Raw genomic sequence first — 21445 nt, forward strand, 5'->3', positions numbered from 1 at the left:
ATACTGTTCATTTTATTTTGCAATTTTACTCCAGTACATAATCAGGAGTACAAAATCTGTACGATTTAATTTTTGCACAATTGAAGACTAACATGCTGAATTTTAAAGGATTGTGTGATTTTTTGCTCTATACAGTCATGGCCAAAAGTGTTAGCACCCTTGAAATTGTTCCAGAAAATGAAGTTTTACCCCTAGAAAATTATTGCAATTACACGTTTTGTTATACACATGTTTATTTCCTTTGTGTGTATTGAAACAACACAAAAAACTGAGAAGAAAAGGCAAATAGGATATAATTTCGAACAAAACCCACAAAATTGACCAGACAAAATTGTTGGCACCCTCAACTTATTATTTGGTTGCACACCCTTTGGAATATATAACTGCAATCAATTGCTTCCTATACCCATCAACAAGCTTCTTAAACCTCTCAACTAGAATTTTGTGCCACTCTTCTTTTGCAAACTTCTCCAGGTCTCTCATAATTGAAGGGTGCCTTCTCCCAACAGCAATTTTAAGCTCTCTCTACCATTGTTCAATGGTATTTACCTCTGGACTTATTGTTGGTCAGAACTCTCCAGCTCTTTGTTTCCATCCATTTTTTTGTGCTTCTTGAAGTATATTTGTTTTTTTTTCCTGCTGGAAGGACCATGACCTAGGACACAAAATCAGTTTTCTAACACTGGGCACTACGTTGCGACCCAAAATCCTTTGATAATCTTCAGATTCTTATTTTGTTTTCTGTAAACAGTAGAATGATATGCTTTACCAAAAAGCTTTATCTTGGTCTCATATGTCCAAAAGATGCTTTCCCAGAAGGATTTTGGCTTACTTGCATACATTTTGGCAAGCTGCAGTCCAGCTTTTTTATGTCTCGGTGGGGTCTTCCTGGGTCTCAGGCCGTAGCTTTTCATGTCATTCAAATGTTGACGGATAGTTTGCGCTGACACTGATGCACTCTGAGCCTGTAGGACAGCTTGAATTTCTTCAGAAGTTGATTGGGCCTGCTTATCCACCATCTGGACTATCCTGCATTACAACCTTTCATCAATTTTTCTCTGCTGTCCACGTTCAGGGAGATTAACTACTGTGCCATGTTTAGTAAATGTCTTGATTGTGTTGTGCACCGTGGACAAAGGAATGTCAAAATCTCTGGAGGTGGACTTGTAACCTTGAGATTGTTGATATTTTTCAACAATTTTGGTTCCTAAGCTCTCAGACAGTTCTCTTCTCTTTCTGTTCTCCATGCTTAGTGTGGCACACACAGACACACAATGCAAAGATTTAGTCAATTTCTCACCATTTTATCTGGTTCCAGGTGTTATTTTTATATTTCCCTCTCAGGGGATAACAGTTGAGTTTGAACGAGCCTCACATGCTTAAAACAAAGTTGTTTACCCACAATTTTGGAAAGATGGCAACAATTCTGTAGGGCCTATTTTGGGGGTTTTGTTTGAAATTATTTGCAATTTGCCTTTTTTTCTATGCTTTTTTTGTGTTGTTCCAATAGACACAAAGGGAATAAACATGTGTATAACAAAATATGTGTAATTGCAATAATTATCTGCGAGAAATACTTAATTTTCTGGAATAATTTCAAGTGTGCCAACACTTTCACATCAGGTAAAAGAAAAAAAATGAGCATTTTTAATTTTGAGTCAAATTTAGCAATTCCCCACTACCCCATGAGCAATTTTGAAGAATTTGGAGTAAAGAAAAATCTCAAAAATATAAGACCAAAAATAAGTAACTTTAAAAATACTGCAAATGATGAATCTGCCCCAAAGTCTTTACATTAGTCCATGTCTTGCTATAGGTGTCTGGATATTTTTTTTTTTAAAAAAGAAGTAGTTGTCATATGAGAAATATTTTTTGCTAAAGGAAATAGTTTTCATTTATGGCAGTGTGTATTAGAGTTGAGCCACCCCCGTAGTGTTCGAGTTCGGTTCGTCGAACACATTCGAACACCGTTAAAACCAATGGCAGGAAAACAAAAACACATAGAAACACATAGAATACACATAGAAAACACTTCAAAAGGTGTCCAAAAGCTGACAAACTGCTCAGAAGACACAACTAACACATGGAAAAGTGACAAGTACATATAGTCATGTGAAAAGAAAAGAGGTGGAGGAGTAAAAGGAGGGGCAGACACAGATATAGGCATGTCATGCCCTTCTAAAACCAAAGAAGTGCGAAGCCGACACGGCCAGTCCGTTCCTGCCCGTGCGACCTCCGTGTCGCCGGGTTTGTGCCAGAGCCGCGGTGGACCCTGACGGCCAGCCCCCCTCTCCCAATACTGGTGCCTGTCCGCTGGTGGGACGAGCCCCCCCGCGGTGGGGGGGAGTAACATCTGCAGAAGAAAGACCATCTTCCAGCCAAACTAAGATGTCTACTTTTCGTGGACAATGTGATACGATCCCTTTCTTACGGACACGCCCATCGCTACAAATTCCAGATGAGGCACAAAAACAGCAGGTGCTTCAACGGATATCAAGTGCTCCTTCAAGTGGGCTCTCCTCCACCTCAACTTCAACATCACAAATTCTCCAGCCCTCAGAGGTGTCACCCCAATCGCACTTGCTTCCTCACAGCTCCCAAGTCTCCAGCTGCCCGTCTGAGTATGGGGTAACACAGATGGTTGTGTCTGCACAGCTGTTTACTCATACTATAGCCTGGGAAACGGAGGTCTGCTCCAGAGCTTCTGTTAATCCAGACGAGGAAATGATCTGCACTGATGCCCAGAATCTTTATAAGTCGGATCCAGGACCAGATGAAGAAGGTTCTGAGCATAATGTAGACCCTCGTTCCCAAACTGTAACTCCTGTTGGTGGAGAAAATGATGAAGACGATGATGAAACTCAAATACCTGATTGGAGCGACAACTTGACTTTTCGGTCAGGGCAGGAAGAGGTTGGCTCTGAGGACGACGGGTGTGAGAACACAGAGGGTGATGATGACGAGGTTGGAGATCCCACTTACTGTCAACCCACAGTCAGCCAGTCGATGAGGTCAGCAGAGGAGATGGAGGAGGATGTGACTAGCCCAGGGGATGGGGATGACTCGGTACCCTGGCCTTTGCCTGGCCTTGGGGATGTCGCGGTGGTCGGCTCCCTGGCCCGTACCCTGGGGTCACTCTTTAAAAGGGTGGATAATTGTTAATTTTATAAGAGTTCGTGACGCCACCTGTGGTATCTGGTGAGAAGCACTAGCGCTGCAGCAGTCCACTGAGGCCGGTGATAAGGCAGCTCGATGGTATAGCTCCCCACAGGTGGAGCTAGGTCTCAGGACAGCGTATGCAGGGGGAATGCAGGACAGGCGAGACCCAGCTAGGTCAGAGCAAGAACGGGAACGGACACGGTAGTCACTTCAGTACCTTTTACTGGTGGAAATTCAGGCACATCCCGGAGCACTGTAGGGTGAAGGGTGCATATCAGGATCCTCCCCAATGAGCGGGTGTAGGACCTCCTGTTTCTTGCCTCTGCGTAGTAAGTTTCTGACCTGCCTGGAGCTAGGCCTAACTTTGTCTCTGTCCTGCGCTGGCTGACCTTGTGGTAGGGCCTTCTCTTGGAGTTCACGCTCCCAGTATGCGGGGCCTAAGCGACTCCTGGCTCTGTTATGTATCAGCACCTTAGCGATCCTGGAACTTGTAGCTCTCCAGGGATTCCGGTTATGCCTTACTGGGTCATAGAGATCCCGGTAAGCTCGGATCTGGTGTCCGGTAAATGCTTCGGGGTGAGCTGGTTAAGCTCCTCTGCCCCTTATGTACTAACTCGCCACTCGCCTTCGGCCTACTTGAGCCCTCACTAGGCGATACACACTAACGGCAGCTTGCCGCGCTTCACCGATCTTATGGCGCCGGCACACCTTAAGCTCTCTCTGGGCTCCCTGAATCTAGCTAGCAGGAGCCTCGTGCTCCACTGCTGAACTATTAAGTGAGTTCTCTAGACTAGACTGAGCTCCACTGCAGACTGACCTCTCTTAGGCTTCTCTACTGCTGGAACTCTTCAGAGGAACTGAACTGCCTAGCTCCACTTTCCCTATTTATATCCCTAATGGGCTCCCTCTGCTGGTCTGAGGTGGAAGGTGGAGATGTGTGAATGTTTATGGGGGCCTCTTGTGGAGGATTCCATCAATGCACTCTTCTAGGATCTGTGATACCAAGCGCAGCGGGGCGTCACAGATGCTATTGACAATGAGGTTAGGTTGTGCCTTCCTGGACAGAGACGGAGTACTGGAAGCACGTCAACAACTGCATCCTCAACCACAACTCTGCCTCTGACCACAAGTCGTAGTGGCTCTTCAGGTCGCATGGGCTCTAAGCCTTGCATGGCCAGGGCATTTTTTCAGATCTATAAGGATGACCCAACTCGTGTTATCTGTAATATTTGTCACCAAAAGCTAAGTAGAGGCCAAAAAATCCAAAGTTTGAGCACTTCATGCATGTACCGTCACATGGATATGAAGCATAAGTTGCAGTGGGAAGCTCACTGTGCTACAATGCGGCCTAGCGGGCCGGGCCAACCACCGTCTGCCCCATCTTGTGCATCCGCAGCCTCTTCATCCTCTGTGACTGGGGGGACAGCAGTCACACATGTTTTTGGACGCAGACCTGCCACCTCTTTACCCGCAACAGCCAGTGTGATTGGCAGGTCGTCAGTTCATTGGGAAGTGGAAACACCTGCTGGTGTTGAGCACTCTCCGACATCGAGAGCACCACCTTTGGATCAAGGCAACCTAACATGTCCACCTGCATCTTCCTCACAGACCGGCAGTTTGCCGGGGACACCCTACTCAACCCCGTCTAAGCATAACAGCCAGCCCTCGGTCCCTCAGATGTGGAAAAGTAAAAGACCATTTCCTCCTAGCCATCACAAAGCTAAGAGGTTGAATTTCACCATCTGCATGCTGTTGGCTACAGAAATGCTGCCTTTCCGCCTGGAGGACACAGAGGATTTTCGAGACCTTATGTCCGTCGCAGTGCCCCAGTACCAGATGCCCAGTCGGCACTACTTCTCAAAGAAAGGTGTGCCTGCTCTCCACCAGCATGTCGCACACAACATCACAGCTTTTTGAGAAACTCTGTGTGTGACAGGTTGCATTTCACCACAGTCACTTGGACGAGTAGGCATGGACAGGGGTGTTACATGTCGCTGACTGGGCACTGGGTAACTATGGTGACAGCAGGACAAGGGGCTGCTGTCCAAGTCTTACCGTCCCCATGAGTTGTGCATCAATCCTCTTTATCTCGAAGTTCCTCCACTGCTTCTGCCTCCTCAACCTCCTCTCGGTCCTCCACCTGCACCCAAAGCCTGTCTGGTAATGCCACCTGCTTTCTAACTGCGCAGAAGGAATCCTGCACTCCTCCTTACTATGCTGGCAGCAGGGCTCAACGGTATCAGTGTTTACTTTGAAATGTCTGGAAAATGTGAGTCACACAGCTGAGGAGTTGTGGTCAGCTCTGGAAACCCAGTTTCATGAATGGTTGTCTCCACTGGACCTGCAACCAGGGAAGGCCGTGTGCGACACTGCTGCAAACCTGGGTGCGGCCCTTCGCCGGGGCAATGTCACACACGTGCCTTGTATGGCTCACGTGTTGAACCTGGTTGTCCATCAATTTTTAGCCCACTATCCCGGACTAGATGGCCTTCTGCAGAGGGCACGGTCGCTGTGTGCTCACTTACGCCGTTCGCATCCCACAGCTCAACGACTTACATCTCTACAGAAGTCGTTGGGCCTGCCTGTTCACCGGCTGAAATGCGATGTGCCGACACGGTGGAATTCATCTCTGCACATGTTGCAGCGACTGTGGCAGCGCCGACAAGCCCTGGTGCAATACGTTCTGACGTATAGCCTGGGCCAACGAGATCCAGAGGTGGGGCAAATCACGCTGCAGGAATGGTCTCAGATTAGGGACCTATGAAGTTGACGCGCCCCCTGGGACGTGGGGTACCCGGAGCCGGGCCGGTAGACGCTGGGGGCTGTAGTCAATGTGGCGGTGACCCGGTCCGTGACCCAGGGCGGTCAATCCAAGGGTAATTTGTATATATGGGTTTTATAATGTCCGACTACGCCACCTGTGGAGTGCGGCCAAAGCGGCCGCCACTGCGGAACAGTCCTCTGAAGCTGGTGGTTTTGCAGCAATGGTATTATTACTCACCACAGGAAGAGTGTAGCTTCAGGGAAGTGTGGGTGGATGATGGTGGTTGTAGTGCAGGGAGTCAGTAATGAACACAGAGTCCGTGTGATGCAGTCCCAAGATCTTTACTCACAGTTGTTGCAGTCCAGATTACAGGTACCAGAGTAATCTCCGTCGTGCTGTGCGTACTCAGTGAGGGGCTCAGTCCACCCCCAGATAACTCCGGAGTACTTAGTAGGACCCCCTTCTGTGCATCCTTTCTCTGGCCTTCTCCCTGCACCTCACACCCTGTGACACTTCTATCCGCTATCCTCGGGCCTTGGCGTGTGACGTGTGTTCTGTCCCCTGGGTCCTATGTGGCTACCTTCTTAGTGAGACTGGTGTGGACTTTGGCCTGCAGTACATGAAATGCTGCAGCCTCTGGTTTCTAGTTGAGCCTTGTTGTTTCTCCGCTAGTTGAGGGACCGGTTCCCCCTATCTGGCCTGACCCCTCTACCTCCTGGTAGCAGTGGGAGTACGGGTGGCCTTCTGCATGGCCCGTAGCCCTAGGGTCCTTTCGGTTCCTGGAGCCTTCCTGCTCCTACTCCTCTCTTCTCTCCTTCAGTCCTGGGCCTCCAAGGCTAGGCCCGCCTCCGGAGCAGAGCTCATGCAGAGCCTCTGCTCCTGTCACTTTTCCTCCTCTGACTGGCTTGCTCTTTCTAAGATGGCTTCCTATTTATACTCTCCCTGTCATGTGCTCCCCTAAGCTGCTCCCCTAAGCACCCACTACATAGGACCCTCCCACCAGCTAGGGACCTGGGACTGTGCTCTCCCTTAGGAGCAATCTCGCCCTACCCCCACTGCGGGTATGTGTTGGATGCAGGTGTTAGGGTCCCGAGCCATACGCCTTCCTTACCTGAGGGTGAGATACCATAACTCTGGGTGAGATGCAGTAACTCTATGGCGACTGAACCCTCAGGGGCGCCACACACCCTTCTGCACAGTTTTGAAATGGCGACGAAGATGTTTAGTGCTGACGACGATGCCATTATCAGCATGATTATTCCGGTGATTTACATGCTGGAGCACACATTAAACAGAATTCAGAGTCAGGTGGTGGGACAAGAGGAGGTGGAGGAAGTAGCGGAGGAGTCGTATGCGGAAGGGATAACATCTCCAAGGTCCAGACGGTTGGCAGCACCAAGGCGGCAGGCATGGGAGGTTGGGGGAGAGGGATTAAGCAGGGCGCATGGTAGCAGCCAAACTGTTGAGGAAGGTGCAGGAGCCGAGGAAGTAGTGGAGGATGAACTTGAGATGGGCATGGAAGACTCATCAGATGAGGGAGACCTTGATCACATTTCTGTTGTGCAAGGTTGGGGGGAGAGGGCAGAGGAAGGAAGCATGATTCTTACCTCACTACCAACACAACAAGGACTTTGTCCTCCTGGATGCGCAAGACACAAGAGTGCCTTCTTGCTGCACTACCTGCAATATGACCCTCGGATTGTCAGAATTCGAAGTAATCCCGACTACTGGGTTGCCACACTCTTAGATCCCCGGTACAAAAGTAAATTTGCCGAAATAATTCCTGCCATAAAAAGGGATTTACGCATGCAGGGGTATCTGCAGACGCTGTTGCAGAATCTTACATGTGCTTTTCCACAAAACACCAGTGGTGCACGTAGTGAATCTCACAGTTCTAACTTGCCAACCGTGGGACTGTCGAGTCTTCATCACTCAAACCATAACAGTAACACAGTATCTGCTGGTAACAGCAATTTTGTGGAATCGTTTCATCACTTTTTTAGACCATCCTTTGCAAGGCCACAAGAGACAAGAAGTCTGACACATAGTCAATGCATAGAGAGGATGGTACAGGAGTATCTCCAAGTGAACTTCGAAGCCATGACTGGGTCACTGGACCCTTGCTCATTTTGGGATTCCAATCTGGAAAAATGGCCGGAGCTCGCCACTCACGCCTTGGAGATCTTGTGATGCCCTGCAGCCAGCGTTCTCTCTGAATGTGTGTTCAGCGCTGCTGGTGGTGTGCTGACAGATAAGCGCACGCGGCTGTTCACTGAGAATGTAGACAGACTCACGTTCATAAAGATGAACAAATCATGGATTCGCAAGGACTTTTCTACCCCTGTGTCATCCTGGGGAGTCTAAAAGCTTGAGGATTTGGTAAAATCACCTCACCAACCGTTTTAAGCAACTGTGGGGCAATTGATGCCACTTAACCCTAGAACGCATGACCATAAAAATCTACACTTTCATATACCTGGGGCCTTTTAGGCCCGTGTGCAAATAACATGGAATAACTCAAACTCAAATGACAAACAACTATATACATGAAGAATACCTAGAGTTTCAAAATTCTAACTAAAGTAATCTTGCAGAAAATAGAAAACAATTAACAGGGCGGGCCTGCGAGGCCCCAGGTATGCGTTCTAGGGTTAAGAGGTGTCTGTGCCACAATTTTGGGAAAAAATGGAGACTCTTTTTGGAGTCCCCTTGCTGTGTCTTACGTGACGTTGGCATCGTCAATTCCAGGTGGGTTGGGTCGCTCCCCCCCCCTTTTAACTGTAAGAAACTACATACACTATGGCTTTGGGTAACACAGATGGTTGAGTCTGAAGAGCTGTTTACTCAGAGGTCTGCTCCAAAGCTTCAGTGTCTGCTAGTCAGCATAGAATTTTTAACTGCATCTAGCCTAGGCAATACTTTGGGCGTAGTAGCCCAGCTGCGAAGCAAGCTGCACCGCCTGTGTGTCTAATAAGAATTTTTAAATGCATCTAGCCTAGGCAGACTGTGGGGACCCCCAACCAAACCCAGATGCTCAGCCCCCCTACCGCCCCCCTTTCCTTGACAATACAATAATGTAACTCTTACAACTGGATGGGTGAGATTCGGTCACAGCTTTATTAACTCTTTATACTCATTCCATTAGAAAGGCATTTTATTTCTAAAATAATTCAGCTTGTTGCAGCATGCCCTGTGTCTCCACTCCGGCAACTTGGCCAACAAGTGTAACTCTCCAACATGTCCTTTCTATTTCCAGGCCACGGAGGATCCTGCGTACTCGTATGCAGGACTCTGACCCCCACCCATCACTCTTAACGCTTGTTCCACTCCGCCCTGGAGTCCTGACAGGAATATATCCAGTCCAATATCCATTAAGTGAACACCGTTGGGCCGTATGAGGCCTGCTTTATCTCCTTCCAGTTGTCGGTGTCGTATCACAACACCGCCTCTGTCTCTTCTAAATTTTGCCATCCAAATATTTATTACCTGCCTTGTCCGTTCGATGGCCGTGATGTCTCACGCACCTTGCCATACTGCTATTGGCACAATCTCTGACCATACTATAGCTAGTTTTGTGAAAAATTCTCTGAAGCGCTCAGTGTCTAGTTTCATTATTGCCATTAGTTATGCGCTCTTGTGATGACGTAGGTTGTTTCCCCTGGCCTGTATAACTAAGATGACCAGACCTCTTGCCTCTCTCCCTACCTTGATTACCTCCATTAGTACCTGTGGCCATAGCAGACCTCTAATACCTCTCCAGTTGAAATATGTGTTATGAAACTCTAATTTCCTCCCGCCTGAGCGGACTTTCGCCCTTTTTTCTGCCCAATATATATACGAGTGGCCTATCACCCACACTGTTGGCTTAGCGTCACCTGTAAAAGAAACAAACCACGTTAGGATAACAAGTCCGGTCTTTTGTATCTCGCCAAACACGTGGATCGCCATCTCCCTATCCTCTGAACTTCCGTTTCTGACAGTCCTGCTCTTGCTGCTTCCGTGGCCACGCCTATGCGGAATGAGTGTGTCCCGTAATCTTTGGGGTGGTTCCCTGCCGATGTTATGCATTTATAAAATATAGCTTGGAACTGGTATCTTGATAATGGCGTTCCATCAATGTGTAATAGGAAGAAATTACTTTGTGATCTGATGGTTAGATATGTTTTTACTATTGTTACCCGACTCAGTGTACCATTTGTGGGTTGTAGAAGTACCCAAGTGCCGCTGCCCGCTGGAACCGTTTTCAATTGGCATATGCGTAGACGAATTGCATTATTGACTATGACTACGTCCTGGTGTAATAAGCCTCCACTGGTCGTAATTTTGGATTGAGGGACTAATTCGCTTATGCATAGTGCCCCAAAGAAGGCGATCACAAATGCAGTAGACAGTAGTGTTGCTTCAAATTGTGAGTGTCATGTTAATGGTGTTAGGGATATGATGTGAGAAATCAGTTTTAGTGACATGAGACGGGACATCTACACTCCTGACTTGGCTGACCCCTTTTCCACCTTTTTATGGATTGTTTGATGATGAATCTTTGTCACATCTCCCCAATTCAGTAGTTGGAAGTGAAATGCTACTCCGGTCAGACACCGCTGCGCTGACGCCCCTGATATGCCCCTCACCATTAGCTGGTGGAGAAATTCTATGGTGACTTGTGATCTGGCTTGTTCACATTGGTGAACCCGTCTGCCTGCTACTAGTCGTGTCCACTCTTCCCATGCCTTACCGTATGCTTGCCACGTCGACGGGGCAACTGACGCTCTGATTAATGGCATCAACTATTCGCCACTAGATCCCATAGGGAGGGTGGGCAACTGTTGCCCGATGGGTGGGCGTTGGGGAAGAGCTCTGTGAAAATCTGCCAATTGAATTGTTATAAAGCGTTAGCAGCAGCTTTAGATCCCTCAGCATAGTGGCTAGCGCGGACCCATACATTGTGTTTTAGGCACAGGAATGCTAGCCGGCGTAGTAGGCCTAGCACTGGGAGAGACGATGATGCCATCTTATTAATGCAATGCGCTAGGCTGATGTTTTTTGTTATGAAGCGTATATTTTTGTTAGCCAGGCGCGTGCCCCATATTTCTATTGCTACCACTATTGGGAAGAAAAATTATTTTCAGGGCTAGATGCAGCTAAAAATAATTTTTAATTTGAAACCTGGTGGAGGTTAGTGAAGATGGACTAATAGACCAAGTCCCGCACACTGCTAGAAGCCTAAATATTTTTTCAGAGCTAGATGCAGAAAAAAATTATATTGAATTTTCAACCTGATGGAGGTCAGTATAGATGGACTAATAGAACAAGTCCCACACACTGCTAGAAGCCTAAATATTTTTTCAGAGCTAGATGCAGATAAAAATTATTTTTAATTTGAAACCTGGTGGAGGTTAGTGAAGATGGACTAATAGACCAAGTCCCACACACTGCTAGAAGCCTAAATATTTTTTCAGAGCTAGATGCAGAAAAAAATTATATTGAATTTGCAACCTGATGGAGGTCAGTATAGATGGACTAATAGAACAAGTCCCACACACTGCTAGAAGCCTAAATATTTTTTCAGAGCTAGATGCAGAAAAAAATTATATTGAATTTGCAACCTGATGGAGGTCAGTATAGATGGACTAATAGACCAAGTCCCACACACTGCTAGAAGCCTAAATATTTTTTCAGAGCTAGATGCAGATAAAAATTATTTTGAATTTGCAACCTGGTGGAGGTTAGTATAGATGGACTAATAGACCAAATCCCACGCACTGCTAGAAGCCTAAATATTTTTTCAGAGCTAGATGCAGAAAAAAATTATATTGAATTTGCAACCTGATGGAGGTCAGTATAGATGGACTAATAGACCAAGTCCCACACACTGCTAGAAGCCTAAATATTTTTTCAGAGCAAGATGCAGATAAAAAATATTTTTAATTTGCAACCTGGTGGAGGTCAGTATAGATGGACTAATAGAATGATGCTATGCCCAAAAGGTTTTACTTCACTAGGTGCAGTAAAAAAATTTGTATTCTATACACAGGTGGTGTAGCTTGCCACACAGATAGGCTACTCCACTGACTAACACACTCTGCAATAGGCCAAAAAGGATTTGCTTTGCTAGATTTAGCCAAATGCTGTGAAAAAAACTTGCACAGCACTGGCACAGACCTGCCTGGCAAAAACTGATAGGAACTGATGTAACCTAGCCCTGAAAAGGACATCAATTGCAATTAGTCTTTACTCCCAACCTTATCTATTTTAGAGCACAGACCTGCCTGATAAAAGTCGTATGAAATGATGTAACCTAGTCCTTAAAAGGACTGCAATCACAACTCTTCCCTACTCCCAAGCTATCTGTAGATTTGTGCGAAAATTGGCTTGAAATTAACAAAGTATAGCACATACAGCAACAGCGGTGCCGTCTAACACGCAGCTGCAGCAGTGAGAAAATGGTGGCGACGGGGAAAATGGCTGGGTCTTATAGGGCAAGGACATGTGACATACACTGCCAATGACACATGCCCTTGCTTGTGTGAAAAAAAGCAGTTCGCTCTGTGTGTGCGCTGCTGATAGGCTGACAGACTGCACCTCCCCACTGTTAATGCGGGAAAGAGAAAAAAAAAATGGAGATCTTCATTATTCCTGCAGAGATCCATCCCCTGTCCCTCCCCCCGCCCCGCTGTACACTCAAACTGCGTATTAACATTAATTTTCAGCATTACTGAGAAAAAATCCAGTTATGATTTAGGTGCACGAACAGTTATCGAGCATAACCTCGAACAGCCGAATTTTTTTCAAATCGTTTGTGTTCGCCGAACGGCTCGAACACCGCCCAAAACAGCTCAAATTTGAGATTGGCGAACAGTTCGAGTCGAACAACGCTCATCTCTAGTGTGTATGAAGTTCACCGTTCTTTTGTAGCCATTTAAATATGGTATAAATGCAGCTGCTGAAATTTAACATCAATCATAGTAAGACTAAAAAAAAAAAGTAGAAAGGACATTTTTGAGCATCTGTTACTTATTTTTCGTTAGCAGATCATGACTTTTGAAGCTAGCATTTTCAAAGTAACGGCAGAATATCTAAAATAGATTTTGAGCTGCATGCTGTGCAGAGTCCTTCAACATACCTGATATTTTAATACATAACCTATCTTGCTGCATTGATTTACTTTGCTGCACAAAGAAAGGTATTTTGAAGGTTTTGTGCATTATTGATGAGTTAGCATTATGTCAATCTTTGCAGAAAAATGTGATTTCCTCAGCTTAGCTAGCTAATAGAATTACTGTGAGATCGTTGCAAAAAAGAATGCAGTGTGGCAAACTTGTAATTGTATGTGTATTTTTTACACTAGGTGTAAAAAATCCCTCTTTCAAACTTCATTTTTATTCCAATGTTTTCTCAAACCTTCAACTATACATAGTTTTATGCATCCAACCTAGTTACATAAAACAAGGACTGATGTAACTGCATATTTGACTCTTTTATAACTCTACAGATCCATGTAAATTAAGCCATGTATCTCTAAGGCTTGAGTTAAAAAAGTGAGTTGGGTTAGTTTCACACATTCATGAATACTGGAAAAGCTCTGGGCTTAAAATAACTGCCATAAAGACATATATAAGGAAGATAGGTCAGGTCAAGAGACATGGCTGTCAGGATGAGTATTCTGATATCACCATGGTGTTGACAGATGTGTGAAAATGGCCTTCAAAGAAGAGAAACACACAAATCTCTAGACTCAAATGTGTAGCCCACACCACCAAGCTATATTTTTGTAGTGACCATTTTAGTCTTAAATTGTGATGGGCTTAAAGGGGTTGGTGATGACTTGCTGAATGTTTGGGTGTGACTGCTAGGATCCCCACTGATCAGCAGAATATGAAATTTTTATCACTGATGGGGCACGTTTATCCCAGTTACAAAACGAAGCAATAGATCAAATGCACAACTGTTGGCCCACAGGGACTGAATGTAGCAGTGGTCGAACATACACACTTCTACTCCATTTTAATGGAGATAAAAATGCCCCATTCTGCCAATCGTTTGGGACCCCCATTGATCAACAAGTTATCACCTATCCCAAGGATGACAGTCTTTAACACCATAACATTACAGTGCCTACAAGTAGTATTCAACCCCCTGCAGATTTAGCTGGTTTGATAAGATGCAAATAAGTTAGAGCCTTCAAACTGCAAACGAGAGTAGGTTTTATGATCAGAAGTATAAATCTTACAAGCCAAAAAGTTATGTTGCTCAGTTGAATTTTATTAAATTTTAAACATAAAAGTGTGGGTCAATTATTATACAACCCCTATGTTTAATATTTTGTGGAATAACCCTTGTTTGCAATTACAGCTAATAATCGTCTTTTATAAGACCTGATCAGGCCGGCACAGGTCTGTGGAGTTATCTTGGCCCACTCCTTCATGCAGATCTTCTCCAAGTTATCTAGGTTCTTTGGGTGTCTCATGTGGACTATATTCTTGAGCTCCTTCCACAAGTTTTCAATTGGGTTAAGGTCAGGAGACTGACTAGGCCACTCCAACACCTTGACTTTTTCCATCTTGAGCCAGGCCTAAGTTTTCTTGGCTGTGTGCTTTGGGTCGTTGTCTTGTTGGAAGATGAAATTACGACCCATCTTAAGATCCTTGATGGAGGAGCGGAGGTTCTTGGCCAAAATCTCCAGGTAGGCCGTGCTATCCATCTTCCCATGGATGCGGACCAGATGGCCAGGCCCCTTGGCAGAGAAACAGCCCCACAGCATGATGCTGCCACCACCATGCTTGACTGTAGGGATGGTATTCTTGGGGTCGTATGCAGTGCCATCCAGTCTCCAAACGTCACGTGTGTGGTTGGCACCAAAGATCTAAATCTTGGTCTCATCAGACCATAGAACCTTGAACCTTGAACCAGTCTGTCTCAGAGTCCTCCAAGTGATCATGAGCAAACTGTAGACGAGCCTTGACATGACGCTTTGAAAGTAAAGGTACCTTACTCGTCTGGAACGGAGACCATTGCGGTGGAGTACGTTACTTATGGTATTGACTGAAACCAATGTCCCCACTGCCATGAGATCTTCCCGGAGCTCCTTCCTTGTTGTCCTTGGGTTAGCCTTGACTCTTCGGACAAGCCTGGCCTCGGCACGGGAGGACACTTTCAAAGGCTGTCCTGGCCGTGGAAGGCTAACAGTAGTTCCATAAGCCTTCCACTTACGGATGATGCTCCCAACAGTGGAGACAGGTAGGCCCAACTCCTTGGAAAGGGTTTTGTACCCCTTGCCAGCCTTGTGACCCTCCACGATCTTGTCTCTGATGGCCTTGGAATGCTCCTTTGTCTTTCCCATGTTGACCATGTCTGAGTGCTGTTCACAAGTTTGGGGAGGGTCTTAAATAGTCAGAAAAGGCTGGCAAAAGAGATCTTTAATCCACACATGTGAAGATCATTATTCTTGGTGCCTGAACTACTTCTTAATACTTTTGGGGGACCAAACAGAATTCTTGTGGTTTGAGGGGTTGAATAATAAATGACACTCTTAATTAACTTTTAACGTTTTAAAAAAAAAAAATTTGCTGCAGTGCATTTCCCACTTCCAGGCTGATCTACAGTACAAATGTCACAATGCCAAGTTAATTCCGCATGTGTCAACCAGCTAAATCTGCAGGGGGTTGAATACTACTTGTAGGCACTGTATATGATGTACATACAGTATATGTCATGGGCAATGGTTACTTTATGCTCCATGACTGATAAACATAGCCAGGCACTGGCTGTAAGTGCTAGGAATGATTTTCTTGCCAATCCTAGCAGTCTAACCCCTCATTTGCTGCTGTCAATAGTGACACATGAGGAGTTTGACAGGGGGAAAAATTCCTTTTTGTCCATCAGCAATGATAAATGTGATGGATGGAACAGTTAAGTAAATGGATAGATAGGATAGATGGATGGTTTGATGGGATAGAGGAAATCAGTATAGGTAGATTGCTAAATGGGTTAGATGGATAGATAGATAGTCATCTAACCCAAGATATGAAATAAATAGTAAGCATTTGTAGTAGAATGACATGGAGATGGAGGACATGATTCTAGTGACTAGCTGTATTGCTAGTTCTGCGAGCCATGCTGGTAGGGTTGATGGCAATGGTAAAAGTTTTTTTAAGGCAGGGTACATATCAAGGTGGAAATCAAGGTGGGGCAAGGAGCTCAGGCCATTTCCCACTCAAAGGCAATTGTCAGCCAAATTAGGGACAACAGTGATGATTATGATTGTGATTCTGTGGTGTACAAGACCTGGGAATCAGGCAGGGTGAAGAGGAGGTTATGTGTTCAGAGGAGGATATTGTTGACTTTGGCAATACACATTATAGGCGATGTGTAGGTATAAGATCCTCTGGGGAAAAATCTGCACATTTTGAGGTTGGCTTTGGAGAAGGTGATGATGCACGTGCTGTTGGTGGAGGCTCAAGAGCATCTGAAAGCACTTGTGGTGATGGTAAGTCATGTGAGCAGGATTCTTGTGTGTGAAAGTTCTTTTGTAGGTTGCTGACAATGTACAGACTCATCAGGAGTAATATAAGCCATCGACATACCGGGAGGAAGAACAGCAACTTGTACATGCTCATGTATCATGTCTTGATGTGTCTGTTGGGGTCCTTCATGGTCCATGCTATATGCAGCAGCTTGAACAGAAAGAAGAGCAAGAGGAGAAACATCAGGTGGATGTTGAGGGGGTACATTGAGTTAACATAGGCAGGAGATAAGGCTGACAGATTGAAAATAAGAATAATGAGGCTAGCCATGACAAACAACCATCCATTTTAGAAAATAAGAAAATGCTTAAAATTTTTTGTTAACAAATGTATCCAATTTTTGATTTAAAATTCTCCCACCTTGAACAAAAAAAAAGGTTAACTCTAAATGAAGAGGTTGCCACATAGGATTGAACTTAATTTGCGGCAAAAGCCAGCATTTTTGTTGTGGTGCCTGCGATTGTTAAATGCGACTAGTCAAACAGTTGAAGAACCTTTACCTCTTAGGCTGTGTGCCCACTATGCATTTTGTAAGCATTTCTGCAGTGGCAATTCCACTGCAGAAATGCTTAAAAAACGCTTGGTAGAAGGTCTGCCATGTTCCCCAATGATAATGCTGTGCACATGCTGTGGAAATTTCCGCTGCGGATTATTATTGCGGAAAAATATGCACCACGACCAATTATTTTACAGAAGCACGGCGTTTTCGCCGCCATTGACTTGCATTGGACCGCATGGAATCCGCATCACTGCATCAGCAGATGCGGATTCCATGATTTTCAATGTGCGGATGGTACCCGGGTTTGGAAGAGGAGACTCTCCTCCGGACCCGGGTACCTTAGTACCTGTAAAAAGAAGAATAAAATAAAAAAAAAACATTATACTTACCTTCTGATGGCCCCCGGTGTCCTTAGCGATACGTCTCAGCTTGCCGGCAGCTCGCGATGGTCTAAAAAGGACCTGCCATGACGTCATTTAGTCATGTGACGGGTCATGCGACCGCTGACATCGGCAGGTCCTTTAGTCTACCACGAGCTGCCGGCAAGCCAGGACGCATCGGATAAAGACACCGGGTGCCATCAGAAGGTAAGTATATATTTATTTTTTATTTTTTACCATTCTTTTGGTCACACTATATAAATCCATGCCGATTGCATGGATTTATATAATGTGACCAAGTAGTCAAGCACTTTCCAACTGATGCTAAAATCGCTTGGAAAGCACTTGACAACCCGCATGCGGAAATGAATGTGAAGAACAGGAAAAACGCATGTACAATCCACATGCGTTTTTTCTGCCAGGGAGATGCAGAAACGCTCAGGAAAAAAAACGGAGCATTTCTGAATCGTGGGCACATAGCCTTATTGTTGCCTTTTTATTTTTAAAAAATCATGTTTAAACAAATTGAAATGTTACTTATAGTGTTGAGCGAGCGTGCTCGGTTAACCCTTTAAACTAGCTGAATATTTGTGGCGTGCTCGGCATCTATGTTTGAGCTATTGTATCACAGCTGTCAACAAACAGGCAATCCCTGCATGTGTCACAGCTGTCTAGTAGCCGTGACAATCAGCCATGGTGGCTCAAACATTGATGCCGAGCACGCTGCATATACTCGGCGAGCATCTGTGCGTGTTCGTTTAAAGGGTTGAACAAGCATGCTCGCTCATCACTATTAAAGAAACCTAAAATGTTAGGTTGCAAAGTTGCTACACATAGGTTCGCGATCAGAAACAAAGTTGCGACAACAACGGCAATCTCGTTGTTGGGTGTACGGTAACTAAAGTAGACAATTAATCCATTTACGACCAATGACGGACATAGCACGTCATGAGCGGGTGTCAGTTCCCGCACAATAACGTGCTATGCCCGTCATGACTTTGAACTGTCACAGTGACAGTTGAGTGCCAACAGCTGTCAGGGACAGCTGAGCGGCACAGGAGCAAGTGAAGGGATCTATGTGTGGCACCCTGCTACTACAGGTACCACAGGACCCAAAAGGGTGCATGGACGGACATCTCCACAAGAAGCCCTAACTACATTACAAACACCTCCACCCTTCCACCTCATACCACTAGAGGGAGCCCTGTTAGGGATATATATATATGGAGGGTGGAGTTAGGCAGTCAGAAAGTCAGACAGTGTGCTGGCACTTAGACCAGTGAAGAAGCAGCACGTGAGCTGCTGTTTACTGAGGGCCCCGAGTGTGGCCGGAGGCAAAGAGGAGAAAGGAGTTAAGGGGGCAGAGGAGCATCACAGGCTCACCCTAGAATACAAACCGGACACCGGGTCCGCGCCTACAGGGTCCTCTACACCCAGTAGGGATTACCGGCATACCAGGAGGATTACAGATTCCTGGTCGACCTGAAGCTAAATAGTGTTGAGCCACCCCCGTAGTGTTCGAGTTCGGTTCGGTTCGTCGAACACCCATGTGTTCACCGAACTGTTCGTTGAACTGTTCGTCGAACACCTTCGAACACCATTAAAACCAATGGCAGGCAAACAAAAACACATAGAAACACATAGAAAACACCTTCAAAGGTGTCCAAAAGCTGACAAACTGCTCAGAAGACATAAATAACACATGGAAAAGTGACAAGTACATATAGTCATGCGAAAAGAAAAGAGGTGGAGGAGTAAAAGGAGGGGGAGACACAGATATAGGCATGTCATGCCCTTCTAAAATCCAAAAAGTGAGAAGCCGACACGGCCAGTCCGCTCCTGCCCGTGCCACCTCCGTGTCGCCGGGTTTGTGCCAGAGCCGCGGTGGACCCTGACGGCCAGCCCCCCTCTCCCAATACTGGTGCCTGTCCGCTGGTGGGTCGAGCGAGCCCCCCTGTGGTGGAGGCAGCTCTAAGCTTTTTAATTTAAATTGTCTCTCTAATTTGAATGAATACACTTTAAATCCTTTTAGAAGGATCTATTGGAGGGCAAGTCTCATGCCAGCAGCCGCGTAATTCCAGCTCCAGTAGCGTCCACTAAAGCTGCTGCAGTTAAAAAGCTTTTATAAGGATCGAGCTCGGCTGTCCACCGCAAGGCATCCTACTGCCAGTCCCATCCCCTATGCCTTGGGGTGCCTCCTGATGCTCTTCACTGAGTATCCCGTGGTCCCGAAGCATTTCCTTTGAAAAAATTAAGTGTCAAAACTACAGGTGGTGTAGCTTGCTTAACAGCCGGGATAATCCGCTGACTAGCAGACACTGCTACTAGGCACAAAGTATTTCCTGGGCTAGATGCAGTTAAAAATTTGTAATTAGATACTCTCGTTGGATGCTGAGAAATCATTCCATAGAGTCTCCTGGCACGCCATATATTATTCTCTTAAAAAGCTTGGGGTAGGGGTCTAGGGGACCCTTTTATAGCCAAAATCACGGCCCTGTATCGCAATACGTCACCTAGGCTGAAGATAAATGGAACTGTAGCACCCTGAGGGCTCGTTTGCTACAGAAGTATTGCACCTCACCCAGAGGTGTGATATCTCACTCTCAGGTAAGGATGGAGTGTGGATCAGGACCCGACACCTGCATGCATTTACACCACATTGCCATGGGGCAGGGCGACCAATATGCCCCTGAGATGGGCACGACAGTCCCTGTCCCTGGCTGGAGTGGGGGGAGGGAACACTGAGGAAGGGGAACCCATGCATTTGTCTTGGTTGAAAGCAATGCAAAAGTACATCAAAAATGCTACATGTGAACATAGCCCAAGGTGTGGAGGAGTATTTTTTGTTTTGGTTATTTATTTTGCCTTATATACAAGTCATTACCCTGGAAAGGATGTTCCTTAACATTTTTCCCAGGAAAATCCATTTTTGTTTCGTTTTTGCATGTTTTATTGTAAGTCCGTAAAAGTGGCGTAATAACTCTGACAACATTGTTAACAGCAGTGACCTGAGCATCTGAAATGCTTCCAGGGGTCTTCCCCATGCTGATCCCATGTCATTTGAGCACTGTTCCCATCGATTTGGGCAATTTTTAGGCCCTCTGCAGACCGCTGGGGGGAGCCACCAGAAAAATGCTTGAGTTTCCCATAGGCTCATTACTTGGTCCAAGCATTCCAATTTGCTCGACCCGAACAACGGGTACCCAAGCATTTTAGTGCTCGCCCATCACTATTCATTTTGCTTCTGGCAGTTTTTTTCTGATTTATGGCCATTGTGAACATGCGTTTTTGTGCTGCATGAATACCAAATTAAACCAAGCTCAAATTTTGTGTTTTTTCTTGGTATTTTTTGCATTCTGTGCAAACCAGAGTATGGCCTCCATTTCTAGAGCTGGATAATACATTTTAAGCTTTCCTAGGCTGGTGTCCACAGTTCGAGACCTGGTCCTTTGCCTGCCCTTATTCACACACTAAGGTAAACTTTGACACATGGTAAGGTTTTTAATATTAGACAGAGTAGGACTATCCCGAATGGGTTCACCTTGTCATAGTAGGATAGCTTTCATTCTATTTTTTGATCAAAAACAGTATTACTAAGAACCCTATTTTATTTAAATGCACTTATGAATTTTATTTATTCATTTATTTACACCAGGGTTTATGTTCATTTTGTTTCTTGTAGTTTTTTTCTGATTTATGGCCATTGTGAACATGTGTTTATGTGCTGCATGCACACCAACTTAAACCAAGCTCAAATTTTGTGTTTTTTTGTGCAGGGAAGGATCTGTATTAGAGACTATTAGTCTATGGATTATTGTCAATTAACTCTCATTCATTTCACCATCTGTTAAAAAGGCTATCCTGGACTTTGTAAAAAAAAAGTCCCAATGCGCTTACAGGTAATCAGTTGCTAATTACCCTTCTATTGTGTACGACATCGATCTCTGTCAACACAGAGCAGTGACATCGGTCGATCATGCCAGAAATTCAGCGGCTTCAGCTGACATCACATCGACAGAGCAGTGGCTTATTTTTCACTCTGCTCTGTTGCTGTGGGGTGACTGCTGACATCATACTGATTGACAGGCAACTACCAGCTGTCTAACTGCAGGAACCCAGCTGT

This window comes from Phyllobates terribilis, unplaced genomic scaffold, assembly GCF_046119375.1.
Source record: "Phyllobates terribilis strain yellow unplaced genomic scaffold, ASM4611937v1 Scaffold_4__5_contigs__length_816908805, whole genome shotgun sequence".
NCBI lineage: Eukaryota > Metazoa > Chordata > Amphibia > Anura > Dendrobatidae > Phyllobates > Phyllobates terribilis.